We start from the raw sequence: 18,749 nt of genomic DNA, 5'->3' as shown, positions 1-18,749 counted from the left end.
GCAAATATTCAGTGTCATCGAAAGTGTCTTCAGTTCTGGCAGCATTTATTTCTTTAGTTGTGATTCCCGCATAACGGAAACAGCTCTTGAAGGTTTGGGGCCGGCCGGAGTGGCCGAGCGGTTCTAGGCACATCAGTGTGGAAGCGCGACCGCTATGGTCGCAGGTTCGAATCCTGCCTCGGGCATGGATGTGTGTGATGTCCTTTGGTTAGTTAAAGTAGTTCTAAGTTCTAGGGGACTGATGACCTCAGATGTTAAGTCCCAAAGTGCTCAGAGCCATTTGAACTATTTGTAGGTTTGGGCTGTGACCCGGCTCCAAGGTTTGATAATGCATCTGATCGCATCCATCAGTGTAATAAAATAATCCTGCTTTTTCTGAAGGTGTTGTATTATTTTCAGTAGTATGAGCTTACGATAGTTACATTTCAGACTCCTAATTACTCATTGGTCCATGGGCTGCAATAAGCTTATCGCATTTGTAGGAAGAAAAACAAGCTTAATATTGTGATTCTTGAGTTTCTCCCGGCGTATTTGATAATCAAAATATCCACGGGTGTACTGCCGGTCTACGGTGTCCAACGGGCACAATATTTCGGCGATCATACATGTCGCCATCATCAGGTGAACTAACGGACTGAGCTCCTGTGAACGTGCCGGCACGGAGATCCGTACACTATGGCTGCTCAGGGGGGACTGGGTTCGGTCGCGGCGGCGGCCGATTTAAATACCCTCCGCCCGCGGCGCGCTCACTCCGCCTTCCGCGCTCCGCGCCACGGTCGCGCGGTGGAACAGATTGCGACGGCGTCTGAGATGACGTCGGTGTGATGGCTCTGTCCGCCGTGGTCGTCACAACTATACATTTGCTCGATTTACTCTTGATTAACCCAATCGCTGGTTCCCAAGCCTTGCTAAGATTATAGCCACAGTCACGGTTTATGAGGTCGTCATTGGTGCGAATTTCGATGGCCTCTCTAACAACGCTGTCCCAGTATCTCGACGTCTATACCAGAATCCTCGTGCGTTCATATTCCATAGCGTGATTTTCCGACAAACAATGTTCAGAGACCGCCGACTTGCTCGGATACATCAGTCGAGTGTGCCTCTGGTGTTCACGGCATCGATCCTCGACGGTACGCATCGTCTGACCAATATACGACTTGCCACATTGGCACGGAATCTGGTACACGCCGGCCTTCCTCAAGCCGAGGTCATCTTTGGCGCTCCCCACCAGTGCACGAGTTTTATTCGGAGGACAAAACACAGTTCCGATCCGGTGTTTCTTCAAAATGCGGGCGATTTTCCCCGAGAGTGCGCCTGTATATGGGATAAACGCAGTGCCTACCTCCTCCCTCGTGATTTCATCCATCTCCACAGGTTGTGCTGTAGTGGGTGGGCGCAGAGCACGTTGAATCTGCCACTCTGAGTACCCATTTTTTCGAAATACAGTTCTCAGATGTTCCAATTCCTGGGGTAGACTCTCTGCGTCAGAGATAGTGCGCGCCCTATGTACTAGAGTTTTAAGCACCCCATTCCTCTGTGTAGGGTGGTGGCAGCTGTCTGCGTGCAAATACAGATCAGTGTGCGTTGTCTTCCGATACACCCCATGGCTTAGGGTTCCGTCAGGCCTTCTCTTGACCAAGACGTCAAGGAAAGGTAGTTTACCCTCCGTTTCAGTCTCCATAGTGAATTTGATGTTGGGGTGTATGGAGTTTAGAACGTGGACGACACGTTCGTCATCTGGCCACATGGTATGGATAAACTCCTTGACTTCCTTACACATCTATGAACGCACGAGGATTCTGGTACAGACATCGAGATACTGGGACAGCGTTGTTAGAGAGGCCATCGAAATTCGCACCAATGACGACCTCATAAACCGTGACTGTGGCTATAATCTTAGCAAGGCTTGGGAACCAGCAATTGGGTTAATCAAGAGTAAATCGACCAATGTATAGTTGCGACGACCACGGCGGACAGAACCATCACACCGACGTCATCTCAGACGCCGTCGCAATCTGTTCCACCGCGCGATCGTGGCGCGGGGCGCGGGCGGAGGGTATTTAAATCGGCCGCCGCCGCGACCGAACCCAGTCCCCCCTGAGCAGCCATAGTGTACGCATCTCCGTGCCGGCACGTTCACAGGAACTCAGTCCGTCAGTTCACCTGGTGATGGCGACATGTATGATCGCCGAAATATTGTGCCCGTTGGACACTGTAGACCGGCAGTACACCCGTGGATATTTTGATTAAGCTTAATATTTTCCACACGAGAGAGTGTACGATGTGCAGGACAGGTGTCAACAAGAACCAGTATTTTCGTTTTCTGACTTTTAAGCTCCCGATATCAGCGCCTTATGTCAGCTTCAATGTGTTCGGAAGTCATCCAGGACTTTTTATTAGCATTTTAGTCCACTGATAGATTTTTTATATGCTCATAACACCTAGAGGTTTTTAATTTACCTATCACGAACAGCTTCCTCTTCTCACTTCCATCTGCGTTAGCACAAACCAAAACTGTTATTCGTTCTTTGATAACTAGCCACCAATACAGTTTGTGCCCTTGAATTTCAGAGTTTTGCCAGATGCCATTTTAAAGAAAATGCCAGTCACGCCTGCATTAAAGATGTCGCGGTCTGCATATCACTCACTAATTGTAGGCCCACGCGGTAGTGACCCATTGTTGCAATGTTTCAGTATTCACACTGTTGGTCTCGCCGCTTCCTTTGCCCAAAGTAATGCCACCCGTCAATTGAGCCATTGCTACACACAAATACCTCATCTAATTTCTTGGAAATTTCTCCTACTTTCACGATAAGAAGAGGTCCACTATTATGTAGATTGATGCTTTTCTGTTGCTTAAACCACTGAAGAAGCTCTTCACCCACGGCGCTCCGTTAAGTTTTTCGTAACCGCTTAGTTTTAGATCTTTCTTCTGAAACGCGGTAACAATTTTATCCTTGTTCTTCAAAACCGTTTGCACTGTAGAATTTGCAAGGTCAAACTGACGACACAAGTCAAACGCTTAAGCTCCATTCACGATTTCATGAATCGCTTTCACCTCTTCTTCCAGCGTTAAAATTTTTCTTTTACGGGCCATGCTGTTCTAAAATGCGTGCAGCTCGTAACAAACTGTTATGGAAACTGACAGCACGTATGCTGCTGACGAGTTCTGTGATTTTCACTACTACTGTACTACGAATGTGTTTTTTTAGGGTAACAATGAGATGAGGCGTCTATATTACACCTATTGTTGACGGAAGGGCAGAGAAAAGAACATGCCTGGTTGCTATATTACAACGACAGGTTTCCTTCTACAGTACCCTGATTCTTGTAAAATCGGGTTGCTAACTGAGGCAGAAAACGACATATACGAGGTACACTCGTATACACTGATCAGCCAGAGCGTTATAACCACCGACCTGCTGTCGATATGAACCAGTCCAGGCAATAGCAGCGTCACATGGAGAGGAGTGATTGGAGTGACTGCTAGTCAGACACATGCACAGTGCATGCAATAACAGCGAGCGTGCTCTCCATGTGTCGAACGAAGAATGCACGCTATCTAACTGACCTAGGACCGTCTGCGTAGGGCCAGAGGCTCAGCACTAGAATTTCGGAAACTGCACTGCGGGTGTTCGTGGAGTGCTTTGGTGAGTGTCTTCATCACGTAGCGAAACCAAGGTGAAACCAAGTCCAGATGTCGTGGGGTTGGGTGACCACCCATCATTACAGATGTCGTATGTCGTAGGCTGGGCAGACTGTGGGGGAACTAACGTTAGACGTTAATGCTGGGCAGAATACAAATGTGTCTGAACATACAGTGCACCGAACACTCCTATCAATGGGTCTCTGCAGCCGATGACCCACGCATGTGCCACTGTTAACACCATGACATCGGCAACTACGATTGATATGGCCACGTGACCATCGACACTGCACACTGACGCAGTAGCAGAGCGTTGCATGGTCTGCATGGCCTGGTGAATCCCGATACGTTCTTCATTGTGCCAATGAGAGGGCTCCAATCGTCGTCTTCAAGGGAACAGTTCCTTCAAATCTGTACTGTGGACGGAGACGAGCTTGTGGCGGCTCCATTATGCTCTGTGGGACGTTCACGTGGACATCCATCGGTCCAATGGAGCTCCTGCAAGGCACAATGACGGCCAGGGAGTATCGTACACTGGTTGCAGACCATGTAGACTCCTTCATAACGATCATGTGGCAATGACAATTTCCAACAAGATAATGCGGCATGTCACAAGGCTAGGAGTGTGATGAACTGGTTAGAGGAACATAGGTGTGAATTGCAATTGATGTGCTGACCCTCCAACTCGTCAGATCTGAACCCGATCTAACACATCCAGGACGTGATTGAATGTGGCGTCAGAGCTCATCGCCCCCCCCCCCCCCCGCCCACACACACACACCTCCCTAGAATTTAAAGGAATTAGGTGACTTACGCGTGCAGATGTGCTTCCAACTCCCTCCAGAGATCTACCAAGGCCTCACTGCTTCCCTGCCATGATGGGTCGCCACAGTTATCCGTACTAAAAGTGGACATACTGGCCATCTACATCTACATCTACATTTATACTCCGCAAGCCACCCAACGGTGTGTGGCAGAGGGCACTTTACGTGCCATTGTCATTACCTCCCTTTCCTGTTCCAGTCGCCTATGGTTCACAGGAAGAACGACTGCCGGAAAGCCTCCGTGCGCGCTCGCATCTCTCTAATTTTATATTCGTGATCTCCTTGGGAGCTATAAGTAGGGGGAAGCAATATATTCTATACCTCATCCAGAAGCGCACCCTCTCGAAACCTGGACAGCAAGCTACACCGCGGTGCAGAGCGCCTCTCTTGCAGAGTCTGCCACTTGAGTTTGTTAAACATCTCCGTACCGCTATCACGCTTACCAAATAACCCTGTGATGAAACGCGCCGCTCTTCTTTGGATCTTCTCTATGTCAACCCGACCTGGTACGGATCCCACACTGATGAGCAATACTCAAGTATAGGTCGAATGAGTGTTTTGTAAGCCACATCCGTTATTGATGGACTACATTTTCTAAGGACCCTCCCAATGAATCTCAATCTGGCACCCGCCTTACCAACAATTAATTTTATATGATCATTCCACTTCAAATCGTTCCGTAAGCATACTCCCAGATATTTTGCAGAAGTAACTGCTACCAGTGTTTGTTCCGCTATCATATAATCATACAATAAAGGATCCTTCTTTCTATGTATTCGCAATACATTACATTTGTCTATGTTAAGGGTCAGTTGCCACTCCCTGCACCAAGTGCCTATCCGCTGCAGATCTTCCTGCATTTCGCTACAATTTTGCAATGCTGCAACTTCTCTGTATACTACAGCATTATCCGCGAAAAGCCGCCTGGAACTTCCGACACTATATACTAGGTCATTTATATACAATGTGAAAAGCAATGGTCCCGTAACACTCCCCTGTGGCACGCCTGAGATTACTTTAACGTCTGTAGACGTCTCTCCATTGAGAACAACATGCTGTGTTCTGTTTGCTAAAAACTCTTCAATCCAGCCACACAGCTGGTCTGATATTCCGTAGGCTCTTACTTTGTTTATCAGGCGACAGTGCGGAACTGTATCGAACGCCTTCCGGAAGTCAAGAAAAATAGCATCTACCTGGGAGCCTGTATCTAATATTTTCTGGGTCTCATGAACAAATAAAGCGAGTTGGGTCTCACACGATCGCTGTTTCCGGAATCCATGTTGATTCCTGCATAGTAGATTCTGGGTTTCCAAAAACGACATGATACACGAGCAAAAAACATGTTCTAAAATTCTACAACATATCGATGTCAGAGATATAGGCCTATAGTTTTGCGCATCTGCTCGACGACCCTTCTTGAAAACTGAACTACCTGTGCTCTTTTCCAATTATTTGGAACCTTCCATTCCTCTAAAGACTTGCGGTACACGGCTGTTAGAAAGGGGTCAAGTTCTTTCGCGTACTCTGTGTAGAATCGAATTGGTATCCCGTCATGTCCAGTGGACTTTCCTCTGTTGAGGGATTTCAGTTGCTTATCTATTCCTTGGACACTTATTTCGAAGACAGCCATTTTTTCGTTCGTGCGTGGATTTAGAGAAGGAACTGCTGTGCGGTCTTCCTCTGTGAAACAGATTTGAAAAAAGGTGTTTAGTATTTCAGCTTTACGCGTGTCATCCTCTGTTTCAATACCATTATTATCCCAGAGTGTCTGGATATGCTGTTTCGATCCACTTACTGATTTAACGTAAGACCAGAACTTCCTAGGATTTTCTGTTAAGTCGGTACATAGAATTTTACTTTCGAATTCACTGAACGCTTCGCGCATAGCGCTGCTTACACTAACTTTGACATCGTTTAGCTTCTGTTTGTCTGAGAGGTTTAAATTTTCAGTGAAGCTCTCTTTACTTTTCAGTAATTTTCTAACTTTGTTGTTGAACCACGGTGTGATTTTCCCGTCCCTCACAGTTTTACTCGACACGTACCTGCCTAAAACGCATTTTACGATTGCCTTAAACTTTTTCCATAAACGCTCAACATTGCCAGTGTCGGAACAGAAATTTTCGTTATGAGGTTGTCATAAGGTTCTGGCTGATCAGTGTACAATTGCCGCGTTAAGCAGAGATGAGAAGTGTGTTTCTTATGAGAAGTATGGCTGTATCGCGGAAATCACGATGTTATGGTCGAAATGTCGTTGTAACCTATGTATTTATAAGAAAGTTCAATTGTATACTGTGAACGTGGTGCCCACTATAGTGTGCGTACATGGTGCTGTTACAGCGAGCGACGTCATCTGAAACCCTGTGTTACGTTTTCGTATGTGACATAAGTAACATCTTGACTGTGGCATTCCCCCTTGTGTCAATGTACGTAATTCGGTTGGTAGTGGACAGGGATATGGCATTTTAACCTGGTCATTTCTACAACACTTGCTAAATCGTATGCAGTGGGAACATAATGTCAGTATTTTACCGACACACACAGTTGGTATCTCTGCATGTGTCTTGTGAGGTACATAATGATAGGCCACCTGGGAGAGGATATAACTGTGCGTGGCTATGTCTCATGTGTTAGAGCCGAGTCTCACGATGTAGTGGAATCTCACATGCTCATGAGTGGGAGGCATACTGTTATAGCCATTGAAGATTCACAGCCGACTCTAACACTCTGCATACCGTTTCTCGAACACTCTGCATATTGTTTCGTGTCCTCACGACGTTCCTGTGCACTAATAGCCGGCCGGAGTGGTCGAGCGGTTCTAGGCGCTACAGTCTGGAACCGCGCAGGTTCGAATCCTGCCTCGGGCATGGATGTGTGTGACGTCCTTAAGTTAGTTATGTTTCAGTAGTTCTAATTTCTAGGGGACTGATGACCACAGCAGTTAAGTCCCATAGTGCTCAGAGCCATTTGAACCATTTTTGTGCACATACGAAACTTTCTAGCGTTGGCACAGGGGCACACTTGACCTACTGACGTGTACTTTAGTCTCAGCCTGTTTCACCTGTGAAAGTTAACGTGTGATGCGATAGACAATGTCAAGGATGTTCAGATCCGGTGTCAGGACGCATGAATGGTATTCAGCCATATTGCACCGAATACTACGTCGTCCCTACTGGATACCTAACGAATGTGGTATATGTACATAAGTGTAATGGGAATGGCAACATGTAGATATTTCAGACGGGATTAACAAAGTGGTGCATACCTGCAATAAGAACCTGGGATTCGTTCGGCGACCTCACGACTTGGGATACACAGTGGGTGCGATATCTCAACACACGTAGCACGCTTGCTGTGATATACTGATACTCATCACTTCGGAAACGATATATTGTGCTCTGCAGAAGGACGGGAATGGATGGGAGGTAAGAAGGTGACGTACGGCGGGTTGCCTACCCGATGGCTCATAACGGATCTGATGGGTAGGCTGCGCTGCAGAGCAAGTCCGTAATGCTGCTCGATATTATTCCCAAAGTAACGCACTTGTCATGCAGAGTAGCTTATGGTAAGGATTTAAGGAAAGTCGCATGACTGTATCTCCATAAATCGTCGAGCTATAGTTTTATAAAGCCTCCACCTCTATGTTGGTCCTCTCTGGGCAAGGGGTTTGTGTCCAAGATTTGATCTAATATTTAGGGTTCCTTTAATGTCACAAAATACCTTGACTCCTTGAAAATTCGTGAAAACATTTTCCAGTCATCGTCTCAGGAGGGTCAGACTCACCAAAAACACATACCGGAGAAGAATGGTGTTCTGCTCATAACTTACTTTCCTAACCATAACATATCATTGTTCGATATCGCGAAACGACAGATCCACCTTGCACTATGTCTGACTCAGTACTGCCAACGTCTTTATTCAGCGATCGTAGTACCGATTGAAATCGAATGGTGGGCAACCACTGCTGCCAGCCTTCCCGTTTAAGAGCTGTTAAAAGCCTCCTGCAGTGCCCTTGTACATCAATGAGAGTCTGCCATTGTCGGCTCCCAAGATGTCTCCACCTCCAGTGAGCAGATCTGTGTTGCTGTCAGTTCTAAAGTAGTAAATATTTCCAGCTCCGTAAATTTCTCGTCTTTCAAGGAGAAAAAAATGTAACTCCGGCACTAATGAAAATTGAGAACAGCTTCTTGACATCATGTGAGATAATAAAGTGCTCGATACATGCGAGAGTATCAGATATTGCGAGTGATTTTTGTAGGCCACTGAGATTTCGTGCTACATCATGAATATCAAAAGCAACAGGATACATCACTTTGGAGTTACCTGTTGCCAAGCGAAGTATAAGAAGGGATCAAAAAATTTCCGTTTGGGGGCGTTGCTACAGGGTATACGTAACCTAGCGCGAGCCTCATGCAGTTATACGAGCATTTAAATGTAGGCAACGGATTAATGTAGCATCAGTGTCAGTCCGACGTGCGTGCAGTAAATGCGGGAACTTGAGCTATGGCGCCGTTAATGCCAAGTGTGTCTACTCACGACTAATGTCCTGTTGTTCTTATCTTGGTTGCCCAAGGACGTATACCGTTAGAAATCCATCTGAGAATGAAGAATCTGTATGGGACAGCATGTGTATCGAAAACCAACGTTGTGGAATTGCGTGTAACAAAGGGTGGTGCTACTTCATGATAACACACGACCTGATATCGAAAATGTCGTAACGCAGACGTTACGCCAGTTCAAGTGGGAGACACTCGAGCACCCACCCTACAGTTCTTATAGCACGACAATGTTTTACCAAAAGGGTATCTTCAACCTGACGCGTCGGTAGGACGATTGCCTCAATGCTCGCGACAATTTTGCCCATCTGGCATAGCGATTCTGTACTGAACGGCCTTTGAACGGAAACTTTTTGAGCGCCTCTTATATTTCAGTAATCAACTGAAAAAGGATCTATGTCAACGAGCTCAACAGTTTTCAACATACGATAATAAATCTCAAACAGTTTCCTTAGCCGAAAAAGTCATTTACTTAAAAAAATAACTGCAGTATTACTTAAAATTAAGAACGTACTCTATGTGATCAAAAGTATACGAACAACGGGCTGAAAATGAGTGACAAGCTCGTGGCGCCATCTATCGGTAATGCTGGAATTCATTATGGTGTTGGCCCACCCTTAACGCTGATGACATCTTTGATTCTGGCAGGCATACGTTCAGTCAGGTGCTGGAAGGTTTCTTGCGGAATCGCAGCCCGTCCTTCACGGATTGCTGCACTGACGAGAGGTATCGAAATCGGCCGTTGAGGCGTTCCAAAACATCCCAAAACATCCCAAAGGTGTTCTATAGGATTCACGTCAGGACTCCGTGCAGACCAGTCCATTACAGGGATGTTATTATCGTGTAACCACTCCACCACAGACCGTGCGTTATGAACAGATGCTCGATGGTGTTGAAAGACGCAGTCGCCATCCCCGAATTGCTCTTCAACAGTGGGAAGCAAGAAGGTGCTTAAAACATCAATGTAGGCCTGAGCTGTGATAGTTCCACGCAAAACAGTATGGGTTGCAAGACCCCTCCATGAAAAACACGACCCCACCGCCTCCGAATTTTACTGTTGGCACTACACACACTGGCAGATGACGTTCACCGGGCATTCGCCATATCCACACCCTGCCATCGGATCGCCGCGTTGTGTACCGTGATTCGTCACTCCACACAACGTTTTTCCACTGTTCAGTCGCCCAGTGTTTACGCTCCTTACACAAAGCGAGGCGTCGTTTGGCGTTTACCGGAGTGATGTGTGGCCTATGAGCATGCGCTCGACCATGAAATCCAAGATTTCTCACCTCCCGTCTAACTGTCATTGTACTTGCAGAGAATCCTAATGCAGTTTGGAATTCCTCTCTGATGATCTGGATAGATGTCTGCCTATTACACTTTATGACCCTCTTCAACTGTCTGCTGTCTTTCTTAGTCAACAGATGAGGTCGACCTGTACGCTTCTGTGCTGTACGTGTCCCTTCACGTTTCGACTTCACTATCACATCGGCAACAATGGATCTAGGGATGTTTAGGAGTGTGGAAACGTCGCGTACAGACATATGACACACGTGACACCCAATCGCGTTCGTGAGTTCCGCGAAGCGCCCCATTCTGCTCTCTCACGATGTATAATGACTACTGAGGTCGCTAATGTGGAGTACCTGGCACTAGGTGGCAGCAAAATTCACCTAATACGAAAAACGGATGTTTCCGATGGTGCCCGGATACTTCTGATCGCATATTGTATTTTCTACCATATGTATAGACACCATGACGTTCAAGATCTCGTGCAGAAACTGAGTACTGCTATCTTCATCACTAGAATGATCTCCTCTCTCGCTGACACTGAAACACGAAATTTTGTTTACTTTGCTTACATTCATTCTATTATCTGGTACAATATGATATTTTTCGCTAATATACACTGGCGAAGAATATTCTCAGCCCAAAAACGGACGGTCAGGCTGATCTCTGGTGTCAGCGAACTTTCTATGTGACGCTGTTCACTTACCCGCCACGCCCTGCCTCTCCCCATTGGAATTCTCTGGTATACTACAAGGAACTCTAGACATAAAAATTATCTGCGTTTGGATAACATTTCCTCGAGCATTGTACATAGATGTTTGCACTATTCAGCAGATTTCATTTTCAACACTTCTAAAATAATTGAAAAAATTGCGCAAAGTGCCCCAAATATTCAGATCGAATTATAAAGATCTTCTTCTGGTATGCACTTCTTCTATTATGCATAGGTGTTTCTCATAGTAGTTGAGAATTTCCCTCTTGGTTCAAATGGGTGTGAGCACTATGGGACTTAACTTCTGAGGTCATCATTCTTTCCATCTTGAAAATGACATTTAATCGTATACTCTCTGTTGTTTTACGTTTCATTAACTCTTTAGTTCTTTGTTTACAAATTTCCTGATGAGAACTCTATAAACTGTGTACCCGGCCGGACAGCGGAGGGCGTTACCGCGCCGCTTCCGGCATTCGGGAAGGCGATCCTGTCTCGGATCGAATACCCCTCGCCGATTAACGACGAGGACCGGCGAGGTAACCAGTCTGTATGCCGTTTTTAGGCTGTTTCCCACATCCGACTAGGTAAATACCAGGCTGCTACCCACGACCTGCTACAGATAAATGACACGCAAACTTTTAGAAATGGTTCTCATACTCGAAAGTGAGACTTACTCTTTCACACAAACAGGTGGGATACCAAATGCATCCCGGTGGGGTGGGGTGGAGTAGAGGCTTCAGGAATGGAATCCGTACACCAGCTGCCACTAACATCATTTTAATCCCACAGAGAACGGGAACAACAGAGAAGGAGAAGAATAAGAATAAGAACAAGAACAACAAGAAGAAGCCGACGAAGACGATTCTGTGAATTATATACTGACTCGTTCTTTTGTTCGCATGCTGCCACCGCAACCTACAAATTTGTACACCTGTATATATGTTCATAACCAAACTTGATGCACATATCATGCGCTATCAGGAGAAAAGCACTGTGGGCAGAACAAAAGTCTACCTCTCAAGGGAGTTGGGGTGAAAAAGAAGCAGAGTGCACCGTGAGCAAATACCCAGACTATATTCTTCCAGTATTTGAGAATCAGAGCACTTAGCGATTTGCAACAAACTTTACTCATATTTTCAAAATTTTGTAAACTTTTTCTGGCTTACGTTCATAACCTCAGACATTTAAACTCAATACCTCATTTGCAAAGTAACGAAAATTTGTAGCTGTTTTATACTGGCGAGTTAGATTATTATACAAAGAATTGGGGGTTTACTGGTTGCCTACTATTTGGAAATAAGCTCTGTGGATTTAACAACTACTTACATCCCATAGGGTTTCGAATGAGAAAGACTGACATTGAAGCATAACTCGGGAACACCTGGAGCTATTTCAACCAAATCTGTTATGTTCATGGCTCACTGTTTGTATAAAAATACTGTAGGTGTATGTTTCCCCACTACCACTAGGAGTGGGGGTGTAGATGAAGAGGGTGACATAAAAATATTCGAAAACGACCTCTTGGTATTTATTTTGTGTATTTAGTCGGCTTGGAATACTTTTAAAAGTGAGAGGTCCAGTTTGTCTCTTATTTCTGCTGTTTGGTGTGTCACCAGATCGCAAAGTGAGCAGTGTGGTGAGCCAGTAATTTCGTCAGTTTGTCACACGGCCGAATACCATGGGTAAATTTAACGTGCTCTCTGAGTCGTATAGTGTAAAACAGCAGAGAATAAACTTAGATGTGTGCAATACATGTCACATACGTTTAAAAAATGGTTCAAATGGCTCTGAGCACTATGGGACTTCATATCTCAGGTCATCAGTCCCCTAGAACGTAGAACTACTTAAACCTAACTAACCTAAGGACATCAAACACATCCAGGCAGGATTCGAACCTGCGACCGTAGCAGTCGCGCGGTTCCGGACTGAAGCGCCTAAAACCGCTCGGTCACCACGGCCGGCTACGTATCAACACCTGCTCCTAACACGCTGCATACGTTTCATCCAAATTTGATACACATAGTACTTGCTGTCTGGAATGTGTAACTCGATGTATCACATTCTTCAAACTATTCTGTTCCTAATTTATCGGCCTCAGTTTCACAGTTACGAATTTTCGCTTTGCTGGATATGCACAATTGTAGCAGTAAATGTGTATCCATGTATGAGTTTGTGTCACATGTGAGAAGTAGTCATTCCTTCATATCAAGATGATTGTTTATGACAAGAACCGGGAGTAGTAATAATAAATGGAAACAATACGCTGTCTGTCACGCATTTTTCAAAGCACATTACTGCTGTTGACAGCCTCCTGAATAAAACGCTTTATGTGGAAAGTAATACTGTAGGTGTGAAACCCAACAATCTCTCATTGAGGTGGGAGGCTGGGGTGGGAGAGATAATGGGGTGATGGGCAGAGGAGAGGAGAAGGAGGTCGTGTACAGATAGAGGGGGGATGAGGAGATGAACAGACTGGAGGGATGGAGGAACTCCATGGATAGATTGAGGGGAAGAGGTGATAGTAGACGGAGGGAGGAGATGGACAGGCATGGAGAGGGCAAACGATGGACAGAGATAGGTGGGAAGAGGAGAGGGACAGATAGAGCAAGGGGGTAGAAGAGAGAGGGAGGTCGTGTACAGAGAGGGGGGGATGAGGAGATTGGAGCGATGGAGGAACTCCATGGATAGATTGAGGGGGAAGAGGTGGTAGACAGTAGAGGGAGGGAGGAGATGGACAGGCATGGAGAGGGCAAATGATGGACAGAGATAGGTGGGAAGAGGAGAGGGACAGATAGAGCAAGGGGGAAGAAGAGAGAGGGAGGTCGTGTACAGATACAGGGGGGATGAGGAGATGAACAGACTGGAGGGATGGAGGAACTCCATGGATAGATTGAGGGGGAAGAGGTGGTAGACAGTAGATGGAGGGAGGAGATGGACAGGCATGGAGAGGGCAAACGATGGACAGAGATGGGAAGAGGAGAGGGACAGATAGAGCAAGGGGGTAGAAGAGAGAGGGAGGTCGTGTACAGATAGAATGGGGATGAGGAGATGAACTGACTGGAGGGACAGAGGAAGTCCATGGACAGATTGAGGGGGAAGAGGTGATAGACAGTAGAGGGAGGGAGGAGATGGACAGGCATGGAGAGGGCAAACGATGGACAGAGATAGGTGGGAAGAGGAGAGGGACAGATAGAGCAAGGGGGTAGAAGAGAGAGGGAGGTCGTGTACAGAGAGAGGGGGGATGAGGAGATGAACAGACTGGAGCGATGGAGGAAGTCCATGGATAGATTGTGGGGGAAGAGGTGGTAGACAGTAGAGGGAGGGAGGAGGTGGACAGGCATGGAGAGGGCAAACGATCGACAGAGATAGGTGGGAAGAGGAGAGGGACAGATAGAGCAGGGGGGTAGAAGAGAGAGGGAGGTCGTGTACAGATAGAGGGGGGATGAGGAACTGACTGGAGGGACAGAGGAAGTCCATGGATAGATTGAGGGGGAAGAGGTGATAGTAGAGGGAGGGAGGAGATGGACAGGCATGGAGAGGGCAAACGATGGACAGAGATAGGTGGGAAGAGGAGAGGGACAGATAGAGCAAGGGGGTAGAAGAGAGAGGGAGGTCGTGTGCAGATAGAGAGGGGATGAGGAGATGAACAGACTGGAGGGACGGAGGAAGTCCATGGATAGATTGAGGGGGAAGAGGTGATAGACAGTAGAGGGAGGGAGGAGATGGACAGGCATGGCAAACGATGGACAGAGATAGGTGGGAAGAGGAGAGGGACAGAGCAAGGGGGTAGAAGAGAGAGGGAGGTCGTGTACAGATAGAAGGGGGATGAGGAGATGAACAGACTGGATGGATGGAGGAAGTCCATGGTTCAAATGGCTCTGAGCACTATGGGACTTAACTTCTGAGGTCATCAGTCCCCTAGAACTTAGAACTACTTAAACCTACCTAACCTAAGGACATCACACACATCCATGCCCGAGGCAGGATTCGAACCTGCGACCGTAGCGGTCACGCGGTTCCAAACTGAAGCGCTTAGAACCACACGGCCACACCGGCCGGCGGTAGTCCATGGATAGATTGAGGGGGAAGAGGTGATAGACAATAGAGGGAGGGAGGAGATGGACAGGCATGGAGAGGGCAAACGATGGACAGAGAGAGGTGGGAAGAGGAAGGGGGCAGATGGAGGGAGGGGGTAGAACAGAGAGGGAAGGAGGAGGACAGATAGACGGAGGAAGGAGATGGAAAGAGTGATGGTGGGCGAAGAGATGGCTGGAGAAAGGAGAGAGGAACTGGCTAACACAACATTGCAGTAAATAAGCACCCAAGCAACGCCGGATTTCTGAGTTACTGAATGATTAAATAAATAAATTCTGTACGTAATCCACAGATTTTGCGCAATTTGTGCAGGATATAACAACTGAAAAGCTAATTTACACCGCTGCAGAGAGCAGAGCGCATTGGTGGTGGCTTTCAGACCATACTGCTGGCGTTAACGTCGCCACTTCGGACGTTAAACTTCAGAAGCCAAATAATTTAAGCTAGACTACCATGTCCTAATGTAAACGGAGTCAAACTTTAGCCCCGTTTCTTCGTTCTATGAGGAAGTAGCTTTCCCTCTTTCCGTCGCAGCGCTCAGTTATTCACAACCCCACAACAGGCCACACAGCAGTCCACCCACCACATCGCCGCCCCACACCGAACCCAGGGCTATTGTGCGGTTCGGCCCCCAGTGGAGCCCTTCCCCCCCTCCCCCCCTCCCGGGGACGTCTCATACCAGATGAGTGAAATCCCAAATGTTTGCGTGGTAGAGTAATTATGGTGTACGCGTACATGATAGTGTTTGAGCAGCAATCGCCGACATAGTGTAACTGAGGCGGAATTAGGGGAACCAGCCAGCATTCGCCGATGCAGATGGAAAACTGCCTTAAAAACCATCCACAGGCTGGTCGGCACACTGGACCCCGACACAGATCCGCTGGGCGGATTCGTGCCGGGGACCGGCACGCCTTCCCACTCGGGAAGTAGTGCGTTAGATCTCGTGGCTACGTGGGCGGTCTTTCTCTCTGGTAGTAGTAGGAAAAGGTAAATAATAACTCGACCAGTGGGATACTTTTCCTGTTACCCCATAAAGTTACCTTACATGTAAGCCGGTATAATCCTTGTGTAATGGCCTGGTCGCCGCGCAGGCTCTAAACTGACGGCGTAAAGAAACAGCCAGCGTAGCAGCGCGCTGACGTAACGACAAGTAACGGATATGGGAGCCACCTGGAGCTCCCTCCACTGCGGCAGACCATACCGCTGCAGGTTATGGGGAGGGGGCGCGCGGGTGGCAAAAAGCTGGCTGCCTCTGGGCCCTGATAGGAGAGTAAGACGCGCGGAGGGGGAGAGGGGGGGAGGAGAGTTAGAAAGGAGGCGAGGCGCCGGGCTCTGGCGTGTAAACACGGAACCGCTCTGCGCCACAAACGAGCCGACAGCGACGTTACGTCGGCCGCTGCCGCCCTGCCCCGGGGAGAGGGCGGGCCGCCGTAAAACCCGCCGCAGCGCAGCCAACTCCTCCATAAAAGCCACGGCCGCCACGGCTTATCGCGCCTCCGTGGCAGATCCAGCGCACTGACCTCACTGATGGAAGGTCTGGCATGTTCCGCGGTGTATACACTTGCGAGCCAAAACATTATAACCACTGCCCACCGCAGTTGCGGGCACGTGACGCGGTGAGAAAACTACACTGCCGAAAAAAAAAAGTACACCCTTTTAGAGGTTTCCAATTCATTCAGGATTTAGTGTTGCAACGGTGCAAATGGAGTATACAAACGGATTACATTTACAGATCAATAACACAAGCGATTCTGAGGTGTCAGGTATTGACTCATGCTGGAACACCGGTACTAGTACTTAGTGTTGCTTCCACAGGCAGCGATGGAGACGCTGACTCTTGCATCCAGTCGATCGTACAGAGGGCGAATTCTGTCAAGGTGTACGTTATTGCACGCCTGCTCGACCTGTGCACGTAGTTCTGTAAGAGTTGCCTGTTGACGAATCCCACGAGTCACTTCTCGTCCCATCATATTCCACATGTGCTCGATTGGAGACAAGTCTGGAGAGATGATGCAGGTGTTGCAGCGCAAGTTGAGTTTCATGGGCAGTGTGTGTGGGCGAGCTGTATCCTGCTCGAACAACACATCACCTCTCTGCTGCAAGAACGGCAAAAGAACGGATCAGACAACATTCTGCACGTACCGAGCGCTTGTTAGCGCTCCTCTAGGGACACAACTGTTGTTGCTTGCCGCACCCTGGACCACAAGGCCTGGGTAGTGGCAGTTTGTCTTGGACGAATGCATTCTACGAAACAGTGCTCGCCAGATCTGGGTCGTATGCGCAAACGGCCATCACTTGCGTGCGAGCAGTATCTGCTTTTATCGCCGAAAACTACGGCGCCCCAATCCATCTCCCAAGCCAACCTCTGACGGCACCAGTCAAGCCGTGCACGTCGGTGCTGTGGCGTGAGCGGCAGACGGGCTACATTTGCGCGTGCCCGTAGTTCCGCTGCTAATAAATAGTTCCCAACAGGTCGTCTTGACACGTCTGGGCTCACAAGCTCTCTTAACTATGCTGTGGTAACTGTACAATCTGCCTTTGCTGCTCTTACAATACGACGACCCTGCGAGGTTGTGTGCTGTGTGGACGTCCAGAAACTCGTCTATAGGTGTGAGAAAGTTCACGTGATCATTGATACCAACATCATTGCCCTAATCATTCAGCGACGATGTGTGCAAAATTGCGAATATCAACTGACGTAAGTGATTTTGACAGAGGGTAGATTGTTATGACCTGCCGCCTGTGAACGAGAATATCGGAAAAGGCGAAAGTTGTCGGTCGTCGGCGTGCTATTAGCGGAGCATCTATGGAAAGTGGTGGATGGACGTTGAAACTAGGAACAGACGACACGATGTTACATGACCAGGTCTCATCACTGAACGTGGAAGTCGAATGTTTGCCCGCTCTGTAAAGCTGTTTAAGTGGTAGAAACTTCCTGGCAGATTAAACTGTGTGTCGGACCGAGACTCGAACTCGGGACCTTTGCCTTTCGGGGCAAGTGCTCTACCAACTGAGCTAACCGACTGACGCCCCGTCCTCACAGCTTTACTTCCGCCAGTACATCGTCTCCACTTTAGGTCATACAGTTGACAATGCTGCTGCAGACAATGCTGGAGCACACAGTTCAACCTACATTGTTGAACACGAGGCTCTGCTACGGCCGACATAATCGATTACCACTCCAATGGGAACGGAGCATCGAGACTGGACCACGAATAGGTAGAAATACGTTACGTGATCAAAAGTATCCGGGCACCCCCAGAAACATACGTTTCTCATATTAGGTGCATTGTGCTGCCACCTACTGTCAGGTACTCCCCATCAGCGACCTCAGTAGCCATTAGACATCGTGAGAGAGCAGAATGGGGCGCTCGTCGGAACTCACGGACTTCGAACGTGGTCACGTGGTTGGGTGTCACTTGCGTCATACGTCTGTACGCGAGACTTCCATACTCCTAAACATCCCTAGCTCCACTGTTTTGGCCCGCATCTCGTGGTCGTGCGGTAGCGTTCTCGCTTCCCACGCCCTGGTTCCCGGGTTCGATTCCCGGCGGGGTCAGGGATTTTCTCTGTCTCGTGATGGCTGGGTGTTGTGTGCTGTCCTTAGGTTAGTTAGGTTTAAGTAGTTC

Source organism: Schistocerca nitens, chromosome 2 (assembly GCF_023898315.1).
Source record: "Schistocerca nitens isolate TAMUIC-IGC-003100 chromosome 2, iqSchNite1.1, whole genome shotgun sequence".
Classification (NCBI taxonomy): domain Eukaryota; kingdom Metazoa; phylum Arthropoda; class Insecta; order Orthoptera; family Acrididae; genus Schistocerca; species Schistocerca nitens.
This window is presented reverse-complemented; position numbering follows the sequence as displayed.